The 18599-nt window shown below is 42.4% G+C and overlaps 1 long non-coding RNA gene across 1 annotated transcript; it reads right to left on the bottom strand.

The window, feature by feature from the left end:
• Positions 1 to 1307: 1307 nt before the first annotated feature.
• Positions 1308 to 18079, bottom strand: LOC133094606 (uncharacterized). The gene is made up of 3 exons (XR_009701478.1): positions 17696 to 18079; positions 5687 to 5786; positions 1308 to 1783 (listed from the first exon to the last, which is right to left on the bottom strand). It is a non-coding gene; the product is annotated as an uncharacterized LOC133094606 (long non-coding RNA).
• Between the last annotated feature and the right edge of the window lie 520 nt (positions 18080 to 18599).

Raw genomic sequence — 18599 nt, 5'->3', positions numbered from 1 at the left:
ATATCCATAGTAGTTAAAGAAGAGGATGCAATTTCCATATCCTCTATTGTCCTGGAAGCATTGATAAAATGAGCCCTTATAATTCAACCCAAACAACATTTGTCTTGGAGATGCCTGATAACCCAAAGTGTGGCTAGGCAGGGCAGGTAAGCTCCAGCCCTAACATCTCGCTGAGACTAATACTTCTTATTTCATCATCCTTTCTAACTGTCCTTCCTTCCTTTGCTTGCCTGTCTTCAAGCCTGGTTGGCAAGAGACGTCTCAGGAAGACACCATACAATAGCCCTAAGGAGGGGTAGTCAGCCCAGACTGGAATACAGGTATAGTAAGGGAATGTCTCCAAGAAGAAGAGGGAAAGAGGGAAAAGAAAGAGGGGGATTCGTGATGAGCTAATGTATTGAGAAGGGGTTTTCTCAGACTTCGGGAGTGAATGTAGGTAATTTGACAAGCAAATGAAAAGCAAAGTATGTATCATAATATACTATATCCTTATTTGTGAATATTTACACATAATGATGGTATTAATGAAAGTTGACTTCACCAAAAAGCTGCTTTAGCTCTGATTGGGTAGGAGGTATATAGATTACCGAATCCTTACCTTCCCTTGAAGAAAGTGAATAGATAGTGTCTAAAACCACATACAATATCAGAAGATATAGCTAAAGGTTGAAAATGGCTGCTTTGGAAACTAGCAACGTCATGAGAAGGGAGGTTGGGGGAGGGGACTGTGCTTTGTTACTGATGGATATTTTAAGCTATGTACTTTTACCACTTTGATTTTCTTAAAAAGTAAATGAATTACACCAGCACTTCCAGATGTGTATTGTTCATGGTGCAAAACAACAACCAAAAAAAAAAAAAAAACTAACGTGTACATGATATATGATTTTAAAGTTTGGGGGAAAAAAAGGTACATTCAAGATTGCAACCATTGTAAAGCAATTATACTCCAATAAAGATGTTAAAATAAATAAATAAAATAAAATGCCAGAGGAAAAAAATAAATAAATAAATAAAAAATAAATTCCTCTTTCTTCCTCCCTGCAAAAAAAAAAAAAAGATTGCAAATCTGGGATATAGAGACAGGAGGAACTGAGGAAGAGAGGAAAAAGACTATTTGAGATGTGGGGTATGACTTCATTTGTATGACTTCATATATATTTTTTTATTAAAGTCTTATCCCTACAGAAATGTAACTAAGACTTCTGGTCTTTTCCTCTGCTTCCTTGGCCCAATCTGCCTTTTTTCTGCCTCCATATTCAAACCAGTATTTATACATTACAAACACCAGTCTTCGGTGTATGATGTTTGGTCAAAAAAAAAAAAAAGTGCTATCTCAGTTCAGAAAGTCCCTTACCACATCAGTGATGATTGGGGAAGATTGATGCTCGCTTTAGGTCCCCAGACCTTGGTTTTTATTTATTTATTTATTTTTGGCTGCTTTGGGTCTTTGTTGCTGCATGCGGGGCTTTCTCTAGTTGCGGTGAGCAGGGGCTACTCTTTGTTGCGGTGAGTGGGCTTCTCATTGCGGTCGCTTCTCTTGTTGCTGAGCACGGGCTCTAGGCACGTGGGCTTCAGTAGTTGTGGCACGCAGGCTCAGCAGTTGCAGCTCGTGGGCTTTAGAGCACAGGCTCAGTGGTTGTGGTGCACGGGCTTAGTTGCTCCTCGGCATGTAGGATCTTCCCAGACCAGGGCTCGAACCCATGTCCCCTGCATTGGCAGGTGGATTCTTAACCACTGTGCCACCAGGGAAGTCCCCAGACCTTGGTTTTTAACACCTTTCCTGCAAAAGAAAAAGTATTACCTTTGAAATTTCTGATTTTAATATCATGTAAGATTTTGCTATTCCACAGGCCAGCAGTATCAGCATCACTCAGAAATTCATCAGTGCAGAATCCCAGGCCTCACCTCAGAATCTGCATTTTTAACAAGCTCCCAGGTAACTCATATGTATGTTATGGTTTGTGGTTCATATGCATGCTCATGTATGAGAAGCAGTGATCTACAGGTATTTATGATAAACAGCACTAATGTTATTTATATTGCATGGTTCTTTGATTTTAGAATCCTTTTATTTTAGCAATTGTCAAGCAGTTTATTTTATTTTATTTTTTTGGAATTCCTTTATTTTTTATTATTTATTTATTTATTCATTTATTTTTGGCTGTGTTGGGTCTTCGTTTCTGTGCAAGGGCTTTCTCTAGTTGCGGCAAGCGGGGGCCACTCTTCATCGCGGTGCGCGGGCCTCTCACTGTCGCAGCCTCTCTTGTTGTGGAGCACAAGCTCCAGACGCGCAGGCTCAGTAGTTGTGGCTCACGGGCCCAGTTGCTCCGCGGCATGTGGGATCTTCCCAGACAAGGGCTCGAACCCGTGTCCCCTGCATTGGCAGGCAGACTCTCAAGCACTGCGCCACCAGGGAAGCCCTGTCAAGCAGTTTATGGACTCCACTTTGAATCTTTCCAGTTAGCAGCTTTTTTTTTTTTTTACATTACACATTCTCATAGGAAATCTATGCACAAATTTATTAACTACAACCCTGGGAATCCTAGTACTGCATCCTATGATCACACAGCCTCTAACAATGAAATGTACGTTGTATCATGGTGAAGTATCAAGTAGGCTGATTCAAGTTACCAATCAAATTTATTGTTTGAGCAATAAATACTACAAAACATATGTAATTCCATTCCATTTTTTTAAAAAGTCATTTATTCAACAAGTACTTGGGCACCTATTCAAATGTCAGGCATTGTTCTAGGCATTAGGAATATCACACTGCAAAACTGGAAAAAGTTTCTTCCCTCATGAAACTTACATTCTAGTTGAAAAGATAAGTAAGAAAAATAGAGCATACTTGAGATAGTGATGAAGACTAAGGAAAAAAATCAGGGAGGGGGGATGAAAAAATGTGAGGATGTGATGGAGTCTTACAAAGACTGGCAGTGAAGACCTAACAGAGCAGAATACTGAGCAAAGAGATGAAGGAAGTGAAGTATGGAAGTGTCAGTGTAAAAGTCAATGAAGAGCCACTCTTAAGAAGGAAGTGGAAAGTTTAATTCGAGCCAACCTGAGGATTATAACCCAGGAGACGGACTTTCAGAAAGCTCTGAGGACTGTTCCACCCACTAGAGGTCAAAGCACAGTTATATAAGTTTTTGAGACAAAGGGTTGTACATCAAATAACATACTGACAATTTACATAGTCCAACAAGACTAATAGTGGGTTATTGTTACCCTTTACAGGATTGAGAAAGGAATGTTGTCTCCTAAGGAGTTACCTTGCTGGCACCAGAAGGAAATAGCTTTTTTTTTTTTTTGGTGGCATGTCTGTGTTTTTTAAGGGGATCTAGTTAATGTGTAATGCAGATGCACAATGCACACTAAAGGGGAGAGGGTAGTGGCTCAAATGGGCAGAGAGGGAATTTTATGTTTAAAATTTCTTGTCCCATCTTAAAATAATTTATTTCATCAGTAGCAGAATAATGGCTCCCAAGATGTCCATATCCTAGTTCTGGGAAACTGTGAATATGTTACTTTACATGACAAAAGGGACTTTGCAGATATGATTAATTTAAAGATCTTGAAATGGAGAGAGTAGCCTGGATTATCCAGGTGGGCCCAATGTAATCATTATAAGTGAAAGAAGGAAGGAGAGTCAGAGTAAGTGAAGGAGATGTGATGGCCAGAGGTTGGAGTGATGAGGAGCCAAGGAATGCAGGCAGCCTCCAGAAGCTGCAAAAGGCAAGGCATCAGACTCTCCCCTAGAACATCCAGAAGAAACACAGCCCTGCCAACACCTTAACTTTAGTCCAGTGATACTGATTTCAGATTTCTGACCTCCAGAGCTGTGAGATAATAAATTTGTGTTGTTTTAACCACCCAGTAATTTGTTACAGTGCAATAGGAAACTAATACAGGGAGCTAGACCTGTGGTTGTACAGACAAGTTATCTGCTTTAGCAGACATCTCCAAAATTACAATGGCTTTATAAAACAAACATTTATTTCACTTATGGTACCATGTACTGCACGTTGTCTAGGGGCTCTGCGGCACAGAAACATTCAGGGATCTAGCTCCTGTGGCCCAGTGAGTGCCTCCACCATCCCCTAGGCCTCACAGTCCTCTGCTGAATACTTTGAATCTGACTTGATGATACAGGAAGAAAGAGCATAGATGATCACAAAGGAGAATTTAAATGACTGAGCATGGAGGAGGCAAAAGATACCTCCGCCTGTGTGCCGTTGGCTAGAACTTAGGTAATTACAAGGCCACCTCTAGCATTCCAAGAGAGACTGGGAACTGTACTTTATGTGCCTAAACAAAAGGAAATTGGTTTAGTAACATAGCCAATCTGTTATAATCCACCTTTCACGTAACCAAATGTCTGTGTATACCTTTATCCTGTACATAGAGCATAGTCAACTCTTTCTGCAAGGGGTGTAACCCCAAGTCCCAGTCAATACACCCCACTCAAAGTCCAGATCTCCAGTGATGTGAAATTCTTTCCATCAGGTCTGGATGTTAAAGGAAACCAGAATATGTTACCCTAAACAGGAGAATGCAAAGAATCTCATGAGAGTTTTGAAATAGCCAGGGCTGGAAGTAACTCAGGTCACTCCTCCCCATATTCCACTGGTCAGAACTCAGTCACATGACCACACAAAACTAAGGCAGTAGCTATGTTCAAGAAGAGGAGACAAGCACTCCAAGTAAGGGGATGAGTAAGAACAAAGGGTGGTTCTAGTCTTTTGTTACCTATCATTCGGATAAAAGTTCTGTTTACTTTACCAAATGAATTTATTTTACTTGCAGTTCCGTAGCCCTATTTACTTTTTCTTTTTAATTAATTAATTACTTATTTATTTTTGGCTGCATTGGGTCTTTGTTCCTGTGCACGGGCTTTCTCTAGTTGCAGCAAGCGGTGGCTTCTCTTGTTGCAGAGCACAAGCTCTAGGCACGCGGGCTTCAGTAGTTGTGGCACGCAGGCTTCAGTAGTTGTGGCACGAGGGCCCAGCAATTGTGGCTCGTGGGCTCTAGAGCACAGGCTCAGTAGTTGTGGCGCACGGGCTCAGTTGCTCCGTGGCATGTGGGATCTTCCTGGACCAGGGCTCGAATCCGTGTCCCCTGCATTGGTAGGCGGATTCTTAACCACTGCACCACCAGGGAAGCCCCTACTTTTTCTTTTTAATTAATTAATTCATTAATTAATTTGGCTGCAGAGGGTCTTAGTTGCGGCACACGGGATCTTCGTTGCAGTGCATGGGCTCCAGAGCGCATGGGCTCAGTAATTACAGCACGTGGGCTTAGTTGCCCCATGGCATGTGGGCTGTTAGTTCCCCGACCAGGGATTGAACCTGAGTCCCCTGCATTGGAAGGCAGATTCTTAACCACTGGACCACTAGGGAAGTCCCTGTATTTACTTTTGTGGTTAGCACTTTATGTAAGGCAACTTATTTTGAGTATTTCATTTGTCTATGCTTTTCTGGAAAGAAAGCATACAGCACATATTAAAGAAAGTATTCATAGATACAGAAAAACATATACTAGTAAAATAGAATAATACAGTTTTTTAGCATTTAGATTCTTCTTCTCCTCTTTCTTTCCCCATATCTCTACTCCAGTTTTCATTGCAGTTTTTGTTTTAAATAGGAGAGAAGTTAGGATGAAAGAAGATGGAAGGACTTACTGTTCCAAGGCAGGGAGTGTGGTCAGCACACAGTCCCCAGCTGTCAGCCCCTTTCTGGTCAGCACATGCCTTCAGCCATGCTGAGGTCCTGTGCATCCTGCTGTAGGAACAGGGAAATGCCTGGGTTTAGTGTATGGATGGTTCATCTTAGTATGTGGTGCATATGGCACTCACTCAGGAGCGGCCTTGAAAGGTAGTAGTGAAAGGAAATCCTCCCTGTGGGGGAGAGCTTCAGACTCATCCACTTTGTGGGGAAAGAAGTGGCCTGAGATTAGAATGAATATATATATATATATACACACACACACACATATATATGTATATACATATATATACACATATACACATGCACACTGTGTATGTGTATATGTTATATATAATTTTATATGCACACAAACACTCATGGGTAGTGGTGAATTACCTGTCTCTCATCAGGGTACTAGAAGCAAAAATATTACAATATAGCTGTGTTAATAATTATTGTTAATTAGCCTTTTTCTGATATCCACATCCTATGAAATTGTAAAAAGCAAAAGCAAAAGCAAAACAAACAAAACTGACCCATCAACAATCTCAATTACTTATCCTAGCACAAAAAATCCATAAGGGTAATTTTCACGTGGCCAAGACAGCCCTATAGAGTGTTTTGGCTAAAAGGAAGAACAGAGAAGGAAAAATACCCCACATTCAAAACAGGCAGCACTACATTATTCAATATTTCTGGAAAATGGCCCTAGGTCATGATGACTCAAATTTAACTTGCCTGTTTATTAAAAGGCTACAATGTGACTAAAAATAGCGCAACAGCTTGCCGTCCCTCTATAAAATTCTTCTTTATTCCAAGAGACTCCCCCTTTAAGAATGTCTGAGAAGCCAGGGTTTTTTTCTGATTCCCTTGATATCAAATGCAAGATAAGATTATGACAAGTGCTCATAATCTAACTTGTCTGAGATTTTTCTTTCATATCTGTGCCTATCAGTGCCCAGCTGCACAGTTCTGGGACACTTAAATACTGAGATTCTGTTCTGCAATCCTTCTAACATAAAAGTATCTTTCCAAAAATATACCCCCAGTCCAAGGAGATGTATGGAAAATAACTCCACAATGTGTGACTCCTTGTGAAACCCTGAGTTGAAAATAATTCTACCTTTGCTTGAAGATCTAATTGCCCATGAGCTGAGTTCATCATGGATTACCTGAGAAGCTGCAGCTTATACACTGCTTTCCAGAGTCGCAATCTCTTGTAAATTACAAGAGTTGAGTGCTACTTAATCTAATAATACTGCACATTTAACCTGCTTTTTATGGATATTTATCAACCATGCTTTGCCAAACACTTGTCTACAAGGCACCTGCTTGCTGTTTTAACCAGGATGACTTCATCACTGTTGTAAATAAATGTAGACCTGTTGAATGATGGAGTGATCATAGTTCCTGCAAACTAAACAGGGACACTGAACCCAAGAGTTGATGTAACTCTAAGAAAAGTGGACATATACTGTTGTCCCTGCCAGACGAAAGCAAACTGCTTCTGGTATTCTGGTGATTGGGAAACAGAAAGAGGAATTTGCAGGTCAGTAACTGCCTGTACAACTATGGTGGTATTGCTTTGCTTCAGCAAAGAGCCATCTGAAACAGGAGCTAAATTTAACCCAGGGACAATGATTTCAGACTTCTGGGCCCCAGAATTTAAGAGAATACATTTGTGTTATTTTAAGCCACCTGGTTTGTGGTAATTTGTCACAGCAGCTATGTGAATCTAACAGTAGCTATGTTGAGAGAAAAGGAATGTTGTTGTTCCTGAATATAATGAACAATTTTCCAAGGTCATCTTTCCTGCTTCAAAATGGGAGTCTTGAACTTCTTAAGAACCACTTTCATCAGCTCATCACCATAGTATCATGAGAGCCTTAAGTTTAAGGTTTTTGTAATCTGAAGCATGAATGTAAATAGATAAAGAAAGAGGATCTATACCTTCAGCTCTTACTTATTCACTCAGTGAGAACCTGGGGCTTCATCTAGTGATGCCCATGCCTGAAACATGCTATCTGTGTTTAGTATATTACAAAGGTTGAGGCAAAGGAATACTGTTGTGACTTTATAGGTTTATGTATCCTTTTATGAGTAAGTGCTTTTCAATTCCCATTAGACTGTTCACAATACTCCCAAATGAATCTTTTTTTTCACTAAAAATAAAAGAGAAGAATTTACAGATATAAAGAACACCTAAAGTCAAAAATTTAAAAACTCAGAATACAAATGGATGTAAAACAGGAAGGTATGAAAAGGGTTGACAGAACATACAAGAGAAATTTAATAAAAATTTCAAAGCAACTCAGAAAAGAAGACTAAATTAAAATTTCCAAGGAAGGAGATTTGACTGAAAAACATAATGAGAGAATTGAGGAGATAAATAAAGACAACCAAGAGAATGAACTGAAATAAGGACAGAGATAAAAATGATCAGAGAAAAGGTCATAGTGATAGAAGATAGGCAAAGATGATCTAACATCCATACAATTGGAGCTTCTAAAAAAGAAAACAAAACAAGCAAATAGAATAAATATTTATAACCAAAACCCAAAAATATCTTCCAGAAAGAAAAAAAGATCTGAATCAACATATTGAAAAGGCCCACCCTGTTCCTGGAAAAATTATTCTGAAATGATCAATTCTTAGACATGTCCTAGTAAAACTATTAGACTTTAAAAGTAATGGGGGAGGACTTCCCTGGTGGTGCAGTGGTTAAGAATCCACCTGCCAATGCAGGGGACATGGGTTCGATCCCTGGTCTGGGAAGATACCATATGCCGCAGAGCAACTAAGCCCGTGTGCCACAACTACCGAGCCTGTGCTCTAGAGCCCGCGTGCCACAACTACTGAAGCCTGCGTGCCCTAGAGCCTGGGTGCCACAACTACTGAAGCCCATGCGCCTAGAGCCTGTGCTCTGCAACAAGAGAAGCCACCGCAATGAGAAGCCCGTGCACCATAACGAAGAGTAGCCCCCACTCGCCGCAACTAGAGAAAGCCCGTGCGCGGCAACGAAGACCCAGTACAGCCAAGTAATAATAATAATAATAAAAATAAAAATAAAAGTAATGGGGAAAACTCCTCGGGGCCTGAAAGCAAACAGATCAATGATTTATAGATAAAAGAAAAGCAGGAGGGCATTAGTCTTCTTGAGAACAGTATATAAAGCAAGACAATAGTAGAGTCATAAAGAAATCAATGAAACTGAAAACAGGAAAACAGAGAAAATTTTTAAAAATCCAAAAGTTGGCTCTTTGAAAAGGTCAAACCTCTAGCCAAGCTAACCAAGGAAAAAAAGAGAGAGAAGACAAAAACTACCAATATCAGAAATAAAAGTGGAGAAACCTGACAAACACGACCTCAGCCAAGTTATCAAGGTCGACTATCAACATTGATAAATCATGTTGATACTGTAGACCCTTCATATATGCGATGGAGTGGCACTTTACCCCTGTGGTTTTCCTCTTCAAAACCTGTAACATTAGTCCAATCATGTGGAGAAAATCAGACAAATCCAATAAAGGGGCAGTCTAAAAAATACTTGACCAGTATTCCTCAAAACTGTGAAGGTCATCAAAAACAAGGATAGTCGGAGAACCTGTCACAGCCCAGAGGAACCAAAAGAGATGTGAAAACTAAATGTAATGCAGCATCATGGATGGGATCCTGGCACAGAAAAAGACATTAGGTAAAAATTAAGGAAATCTGATCACACTATGAACTTTAATGAAAATGATAATAGTAATAAATCAATACCGGATCATTAATTGCAAATGGAACATACTAATAAAAAATGTTAATAAAAAGGAAATTGGGTGTAGGTTATATGAGAACTCTCTGTACTATCATCTCAATATTTCTATTAATCTAAAAAACAGTTATAAAATATAAGTCTATTAAAAAAAAATAGGACTTCCCTGGTGGCACAGTGGTTAAGAATCCGCCTGCCAATGCAGGGGACACGGGTTCAAGCCCTGGTCCGGGAAGATCCCACATGCTGCGGAGCAACTAAGCCCATGTACCACAACTACTGAGCCTGCGCTCTAGAACCCACGAGCCACAACTACTGAGCCCTCGTGCCACAACTACTGAAGCCCATGCACCTAGAGCCCATGCTCTGCAACAAGAGAAGCCACCGCAATGAGAAGCCCATGCACTGCAATGAAGGGTAGCCCCCGCTCGCCACAACTAGAGAAAGCCTGCGCGCAGCAACAAAGACCCAACGCAGCCAAAAATAAAATAAATAAATTTATTTTTTTTTAAAAAGAAAAAACATAGAGGCATAGACGTAGAGAACAAACATATGGACACCAACGGGGGAAAGGGGGGGGTGGGAGGAATTGGGAGATTGGGATTGACATATATACACTACTACGTATAAGACAGATAACTAATGAGGACCTACTGTATAGCACAAGGAACTCTACTCATTGCTCTGTGGTGACCTAAATGGGAAGGAAATCCAAAAGGAGGGGATATATGTATATGTATAGCTGATTCACTTTGCTGTACAACAGAAACTAACACAACATTGTAAAGCAACTATACTACAATAAAAATTAAAAAAAAAACACAGGTGGGCAGTGGGGAAAACTGCTTTGAAGGAGACTAAAGAGACTGAAAAAACAAATGTAATTGTGAGCCTTAATTGAATTCTGGATTAAAGAAAAAACTATAATAAACAATTTAGGAACAAACGGAAAGATTTGGAAATGAATGTTAATAGATATATTTAATGATATATAATAATAGAAATTAAATAACTCAATTGAAGTTTAAAATTTTTTGGATGTGATAATGATATTACAATTCTGTTGGAGAATTTCTTTGCTCTTAGAATACATTTTGAAGTATTTACATATGAAATACTGCAACTTAATTGTCATTGTCAAGAAATATGCAACTTAATTTCACATGGTTAAGCAAATAATAAGTAGGTAAAGAGAGAAAAAACAAAATATTAACAAGAGTCAAATATATCACTAAAGAATATACAGGTGATCATTTTTCTGTTCTTTCAGCTTTTCTGTAAGTTTTTTAAATTTTAAAATACATAGTTGGAGAAAAAAATATGAAAGTCTTGAGTTTTTGGAGAAGCATAATATTACATTAAATTTGCCTAGGAGAGAAAAAAATTACCTGTTCTGTTTTCCTCAAGATGAAGGGCATTTGGAAGCATATGAATTACCAGTTCCACAATTCTCCAGAGTAAAACTTTTTCAGTCAGTCATAACTGAGTAAAATATTCAAGCAACTGCTAAGTGGCTGGGGTGCCTCAGTGAAACGACGATAAGCTGAAGACTGTTCACGTTCACATACAGTCAAATAGCATTTCAACCTTTGTTGGTTTTTACGACATAGTCAAAGACACCATGAGCGATGTCTATGCTTGAGTTGCCTGCTTATCCAGGCTATAGTAGTCAGGTCATTCTTGTTGATGGGATAGGTCCAAGACTAAAAGCTCTTCAGAGATTACTGGGAACCGGGCAGAGTTTCAAGCTCAATCAATGTATTAATTTATTTAATCCTCATAACAACTCCATGAGGGAGATATACTATTATCTCCATCTTACAGATGAGGAAGCTGAGGTAAAGGGAGGTTATGTAACTAGCCCTAGATCACACAGTAATAATTGGCAGAGCTGGAATTCAAATCCAGAGCTAGCTACGGAGTCTAACCAGTATCTCACATTGAAAAGAGTACCTGGCCCTTACTTGTGGTTACGTATTCCACATGATGTTCATATTCTTTGTGACATGGTCCCAGTTCTCAAAATCTGGTTGAGGGGCATTCTTCCTATGCACATACAGAACCAGGAAGGTACATTCTCATTTTAAAGGCAAAGGGACTTTGATCAAATCCCACCTAATGATAGTGTTACCCATCAACCTCAGAATGAGCATATTTGTTAACTGTTCCAGGAACAAATTTTGCTAGTTTTATATCCAGCTGACTTGCAGTATTTCAAACATTTTCCTACCTAACTGGTTGTGGCATGTTTTTTTACAAAAATGGCCACAATTTCCCAATCCCGTCCCTATTTCTCTTAACAGAGAATCTGAAAAAACATGCATTTTATTATGGTGAAGCATTTTAAGAGCCAGCAGACAAAAATCATCTTTGCTCCCTGTCAGCATTTATAACCTCATAATTGTTGTGATTTTGCATCTCCTCATGTTAAGAGGCAGAGTCTGTTTCCCCATCCCTTGGGCGTGGGCTGGTCTTATGACTTGCTTTGGCCAAGAGATTTCAGCAGAAGTGACGGTGCTCCCGTTCTGGGCCGATGAAGGCCTTACGCTGTCCTGTTGTCTCTTGTAACCCATTCAACCGCCATGAGCATAAGGCAGGGCTAGTCTGCAGGAGGATGGGAGGCCATACCATGCAGACAAACCCCAGATGTCGGCAAGAGCCGGCCAAGATCAGCAAGGCCATCCCACAGCTCATTGCAGCAACATGAGGAAGACTCACTGAGCTCACAATAGCTGCCCAACTGAGCCCAGCTAAATTTCTGACCTACAGAAGCATGACCTAAGTAAATGCTGGTTGTTTTAAGTCACTAACTTCTGAAATGGCTGGTTGCACAGCAAAACCTAACTGACACTCCAGCTCACTGGGTACTTCGCACTGGATTTTCCAAAACCTCAGTATATCCCAAAGGTACACCCAGCACCCCACTGTCTTAATCTCTTCAGGCTGCTATAACAAAATACCACAGACAGCGTGGCTTATAAACAACAGAATTTATTTCTCACAATTCTGGAGGCCGGAAGTCTGAGATCAGGGGGCCAGCATAGACAGGAGAGGGCTCTCTTCTGGGCTGCAGACTTCTCATTGTGTCCTCACATGGCACAAGGGACTAGAGAACTCTGTGGAGTCTCTTTTTATGAGAGCACTTATCCCATTCACGAGGGCTCTGCCCTCATGATCTAATCACCTCCCATCACCCTGAATTTTTAGGGAACACAATAGACACTAGCACCATGAACCTCTTAACAAAGAATCTGAAAGGATGCATATTTTGAAATGGTTAAGCAAAGCCCAAGAACCATCACACAGAAAGTGTCTTCGCTAACTTGTCAGCATTTGAAAATCATGCTATTTATCATTGATTCTTCTCGAGGACTTCTTGCTGTGCAGAAGTCCAAGGAGGTAGCACTTTTTAATCCGGCGCTCAAATGTGAACATTTCTCAGACCCGATTTTCTCCATCAGGAGCTCGTCCTTCCTGTTTACCAGCTGTCTTCCTGGTCATTAGCTGTTACTAAGTACTGATTGGATGAAGGCTCTGTAAGAAGAACAGTCGTTCATTGGCTGATCTCCAGGGTCACATCTGAGAGGAAACGGTAGGTATGGGATCACTGACCATGGCAATAGCAGCTTTTCTGTTGAGAGCTGTAAGAGCTGCTCTCACAGTTTTGCAGAACAGCAAGAACACAGTGTTCTTCAGATGCGGCTAATCTTCACCATTACTGGCAACATAACATTCTAGTGGTGAGGTTTCAGGTTGTCCTGCAAGAGGTAGCCCCTCAATTTAGTTGTTCTTTTCAATGAAAGTTTCTGTGTGGGTATATCTCAAAGATGTGCTCCAATTTGTGTATTTTTTGGAGTTGCAGTGTACAAACGCTGTTTTCACGGTACTTTGTTTAATCTATTTATAGGAACTTTATATATTAGGGAAATAAAACTTTGGTCCATGATCTAAGTTCTAAATAGTTTTTTTCTGTTCTCTTTTCATTTTGCTTATGGTGGTGTTTACTAGGAAGAAAAGTGCAATTTTTATGTTTTCAAATGTTATCAGCCTCTTAAGATTTCCAGATTTTGTGTCGTAATTAAAAAAGCCTTTTCATCTCTGAAGGAAATTACGTTCCCCCTCTAAAATTATGTTCTCATATTTTCTTTAGTGTTTTATGATTTTGCTTCTATCCTTTCAAACCTTTTTGGAAAAACAAAAAACTTCAAGTCACTTGGAGTTTATTCTGGTATGTCTTTCAGATGGTTAATGTTGATTCCCAAATCACTTATTGAATATCCCATTTTCCTCCACGATTTGAGATGCCACTTTTTACTGCATAAATTTCCATATGCATATTGATTTTTCATTCTCTTCCCTTGCTCATCTGTCTATTCATTTACCAATGCACACTCTTTACATGTTTAGGTTTTATAATGTCCTAATATCTTTTGACTTTTTCAAATTTTTTGGACTGTTTTTGCTCATTTATTTTTCCATATTAATCTTAGAATCAGCTTGCCCAGTTAAAAAATTCTGTTACTATTTTTACTGGAATCATATTAAATTTACTGGTTAGCTTAAGGAGAACTACCATTATAAAACTGAATGTAGTATTTTTTTTTTGGCTGCGTTGGGTCTTCGTTGCTGCGCGCAGGCTTTCTCTAGTTGTGGTAGTGATCAGGGGCTACTCTTCATTGTGGTGTGCAGGCTTCTCACCGCGGTGGCTTCTCTTGTTGCGGAGCACGGGCTCTAGGTGTGAGGGCTTCAGTAGCTGTGGCGTGTGGGCTCAGTAGTTGCAGCACACAGGCTCTAGGGCATGAAGGCTTCAGTAGTTGTGGCCCATGGGCTTAGCAGTCGTGGCTCGTGGGCTCTATAGCGCAGGCTCAGTAGTTGTGGCACACAGGTTTAGCTGCTCCGCGGCATGTGGGATCTTCCCGGACCAGGGATCGAACCCATGTCCCCTGCACTGGCAGGCAGATTCTTAACCACTGCACCACCAGGGAAGTCCCTGGATGTAGTATTTTTTGTTTTCAATGTACACTTGTGTTTATTTTGAGAATTAAAAAATTTTACTCACATAGTTCTTTACACTTATTAGGTTAGTTCCTAGGTATTTTATCTTTTAAAATTACATTGTAGGGACTTCCCTGGCAGTCCAGTGGTTAAGACTCCACACTTCCAATGCAGGTGCATGGGTTCGATCCCTGGTCGGGGAACTGAGATCCCACACGCCATGAAGCATGGCCAAAAAAAAAAAAAAAAAAAGATTAAAATTATACTGTAAATTGATCCTTTCCTTCTATTATATTTTCAAACTTGTTTGTTTATATAAAGCTATTGATTTATGAATATTCATGGCATATGCCACTGTGTTATTAAATTTTTACTTGTTTCCCATGAGATTTCCACATATATGAGCATATAGTCTACAAACAGTGATAATCTTAACCTCCTTCTTTCCATTTCTATACCTCAAATTTCTTTTTCTGATCTAATTCTGCTGTTTCAGTGCCTTCAAAAACCTATTAAGTGGAAATTCCCTAGCGGTCCAGTGGGTAGGACTCCGTGCTTCCACTGCAAAGGGCACAGGTTCAATCCCTGGTCGGGGAACTAAGATCCCACAAGCCATGTGTGGCGCAGCCAAAAAAAAAAAACCAACCAAAAAACCTATGAAGTGATAATGATGAATATGGCTGTTCTGGTTAAAAATATGTTCACAAGTTCCTTGACATTCATCCCTTCAAAAGATGGACTCATCTCTTTGAATGAAGGCTGGATTGAATGACTTACTTCTATGGAACAGAAATAAAGTGAAAGGGATGGTGTGTGACTTTGGAGACCAGGTCATAAAAGGCACTGCAGCTTCCTTCCTCTCTCATGGTTTACTTACTCTGTGCCAGTGCCATGTTTTTTTTTGTTTGTTTTATTTTTTGGCTGTGTTGGGTCTTTAGTTGCGGCGAGCGGGGGCTACTCTTCGTTGCGGTGCGCGGGCTTCTCATTGCGGTAGCTTCTCTTATTGCAGAGCACGGGCTCTAGGTGAGGAGGCTCAGTAGCTGTGGCTCGCAGGCTCTAGAGCGCAGGCTCAGTAGTTGTGGCGCACAGGCTTAGTTGCTCCGCGGCATGTGGGATCTTCCTGGACCAAGGCTCAAACCCGTGTCCCCTGCATTGGCAGGCAGATTCTTAACCTCTGTGCCACCAGGGAAGTCCCCATTGCCAAGTTCTGAGGACACTCAAGCAGGCTTGTGGTCCCAAATGTTGAGGCAGAGGCTTCTGGCCAACAGTCATGCAAGTGAGCTTGGAAGTGGATCCTCCTGCCCCAATTAAGCCTTCACAACTGAAGCCCCAGCTGATATCATGACTGTGACTTTATGAGAAACTCTGAACCAGAACAATACAGTTAAGCTGCACCCCCCCCCCACCTTGTGTGTTGGTCAAGTTTTTGCTTATTGGACTAGATTATAAATTGACTCACATGACCCACAAAGTTTAAAATTGATTTTGTATCAGCTTGGACTGAAAGGGACAGTGACAGTACAACGTGAAGAGAGGTCTTTAGACCCCTGCACAACTATGGACGGGAAGCAGCTGAGAAAATGATTTAACTGTAAACATGGGTACCTTTTATGGAACTGGAAGGATAACTCAGAGGGTGGAGCCAAGAGCCCAGTGGATGGAGAAAAGAGCCACTGAGTACTCTCAGGAAGTTGACAGAGTCCTAATCAAGGAACCGGCAACATTTACCCAGTTAGATTTCAGGAATTTCTGTGGACTAGTGACTACTATGTGCCTTTCATTGCTCTCCTCTTTGAAGGGAAATGCCTATAGAGGCACAGTTTCCCATGCCTCTCTCATTGCACGTGATGTATGTGGTAGTGGTTAGTGCAGATCTCCTGTCTTTTTAATTCACAGACCTTCATATGGAGAGGAACCACTTGAGTTACACCCAAGGAACTGCATCCAAGGGCTCATTTGCTCCAGGACCTCACAAGATTCTGGACCTTAATGCTGTATTGGAATGAGAACTTTACAGGGGTCTGGGGAGGGGATGAGTGTATGCTGCATGTAAAAAGAATGTAAAACATTTGTGGCCAGAGGGTGGATTCTGGACGTTTTAAAACATGGGCCCCAAATTATTTAACTCTCCTCTCATCAATCTGATTCTGTGGCTGCTTGACTAATAGAATACAGTGCGGAATAAAGATTCTGTATCAGTTTCTGGTCCCAGGCCTTACGAGTTTAAAAAAAAAAAAAAATTGATAGCTGTTAAAGATGGTAAGCAGATTTTATTCAGGACGGTGACTGGTACAGGGACGACTGCAATGGGATTTTGCAGTGGGGGAGACTGGGCTCAACCTCAAATACAGCATGGTAATTGGGAATTTAGAGCCAAGGAGCAGGGTAGGGGTTAGCGGATGGAAATTCACTAAGAGGAAACATCAAAGGTAAGGGGGTTTCTGGTTAAACCTATCTAACAGGATTCTTGTTGAAGGTAGGCCAGGGTGATCAGATATTACCTAGGTCAGCGGTCCGCAACCTGACCAGGGCCCCAGGGACCGGTTTCGTGGAAGACAATTTTTCCACGGCCCGGGGGATGGTTCAGGCAGTAATGCAAGCAATGGGGGGTAAAGTTCAGGCGGTAATGCGAGAGATGGGGAGCGGCAGATGACGCTTTGCTTGCTTGCCTGCTGCTCACCTCCTGCTGTGCGGCCTGGTTCCTAAGAGGTACCGGTCTACGGCCCAGAGGTTGGGGACCTCTGACCTAGGTGATGATGGAGACTAAGAAACCTAATCAGATACGGAACTAGAGGGTTCCTAGAATGACTTAGTGGGGTTCTTGCTAAACCTGAACTTTACAGATGGGACAGGACGTCAGGAGCTTGACTAAAGTTTGGTCAAGCAAAGAATCTTTGTCCTAAAAACCCAGCAACTGCTACTTCCTGTCTTTTGGGACACTAGCTTTTGGAACCCGTATGCCACGCTGTGAGGAAATCAAGACCACACGGAAAGGCCACGTGTAGGCATTCCAGCAGGCCCAACTGAAGTCCCGGTCCACAGCCAGTATCAAGCATCAGACATGAGTATGGGAGCCCTTGATATGACTTTAGCTGCACTCATAGGAGAGACCCTGGATGGGAATCCCCTAAGCCCAGTGAACCCCAGAAGCATGAACAATAACAACAGCGTAATTGCCATCTGTTCCTGCGACCCAACCCCTCCTTTAGTTCAAGCTCGCCAAACTACTCACGGGAATTAGCAGTTGAGGGAACTTTCCGGAGCCCTTCCTCGGGAGTGTTGATTGGCTTGCACTCACGTCAATCAAGATTTTCTGCCCAATGGGCCTTTCAGCTTCCTGACAGGGTGTGAGCCTATTGGCTAACACAACCGCTCTCTCCATCTGTAGTGTGGGCAAAACCCAGAAAGTACCCACAAAGACCACACGGGATCAAAACACCTCCAGAAGTGGCGTTTAGGGCGGCTTCCTCCAGTGCGGGCCAATGAACTCTTTCTTTTGGCAGCAAATTCAGTCCTCGAGCCCGCCCAAAAGGAAGAAGATCTTGACTGGTTGTTTAGCACAGGGGCACAGAGACTCACGGGAGCCTCGACCAAGCACTTGCCGTTATTGTTCAGATCGCCTGTCAATCAGCACGCCTTTCTGGATGGGCGGAAACTGGCGGCCCTTTGGCACCGCCTCTTCCTGGGCTGGTGTGTAGGGAGGCCGCCAGGCCGCGCGGCTGGGAACCTGCCGCGTGGGCGGGGCCGCGCTGCACTGCCCTGCAGTTGCTTCAACGCGAAGCGTCGAGAGTGCAGCGAAGCTCCGGGCCGTGGAGGGGGGGTGGGGGGGGGCTTGGCCCGGTGCGAGCGCGGGGGCGGGGCCGCGGCCGGGGCGGGGCTGGAGGAGGCGGAAGCGGCGAGCGAGCTGGAGCCGGAGGCGTAGCGAAGCCAGCGTCCGGGCCGGCGGGACGGCGTCGGCTGGGTTGGCCGGGGCGGCGGGGCGCTAGAGCCGGGGCGGGCGGGCCGCGGGCCGGGGGTCGAGGCCGGGGATCGGGTGACGGGCGGGCTGAGCTCCCGCCCCCGCGCGGTCCCGGGGAGGATGCGGCCGGGGGCCTCGGGGCGGGGCGGGCGGCGGCGGCGGCAGCGCTAGCGGCGCA

This window comes from Eubalaena glacialis, chromosome 7 (genome assembly GCF_028564815.1).
Source record: "Eubalaena glacialis isolate mEubGla1 chromosome 7, mEubGla1.1.hap2.+ XY, whole genome shotgun sequence".
Classification (NCBI taxonomy): Eukaryota; Metazoa; Chordata; class Mammalia; order Artiodactyla; family Balaenidae; genus Eubalaena; species Eubalaena glacialis.
The sequence above is the reverse complement of the archived record's forward strand: the minus strand, read 5'-3'. Positions and strand labels throughout refer to the sequence as shown.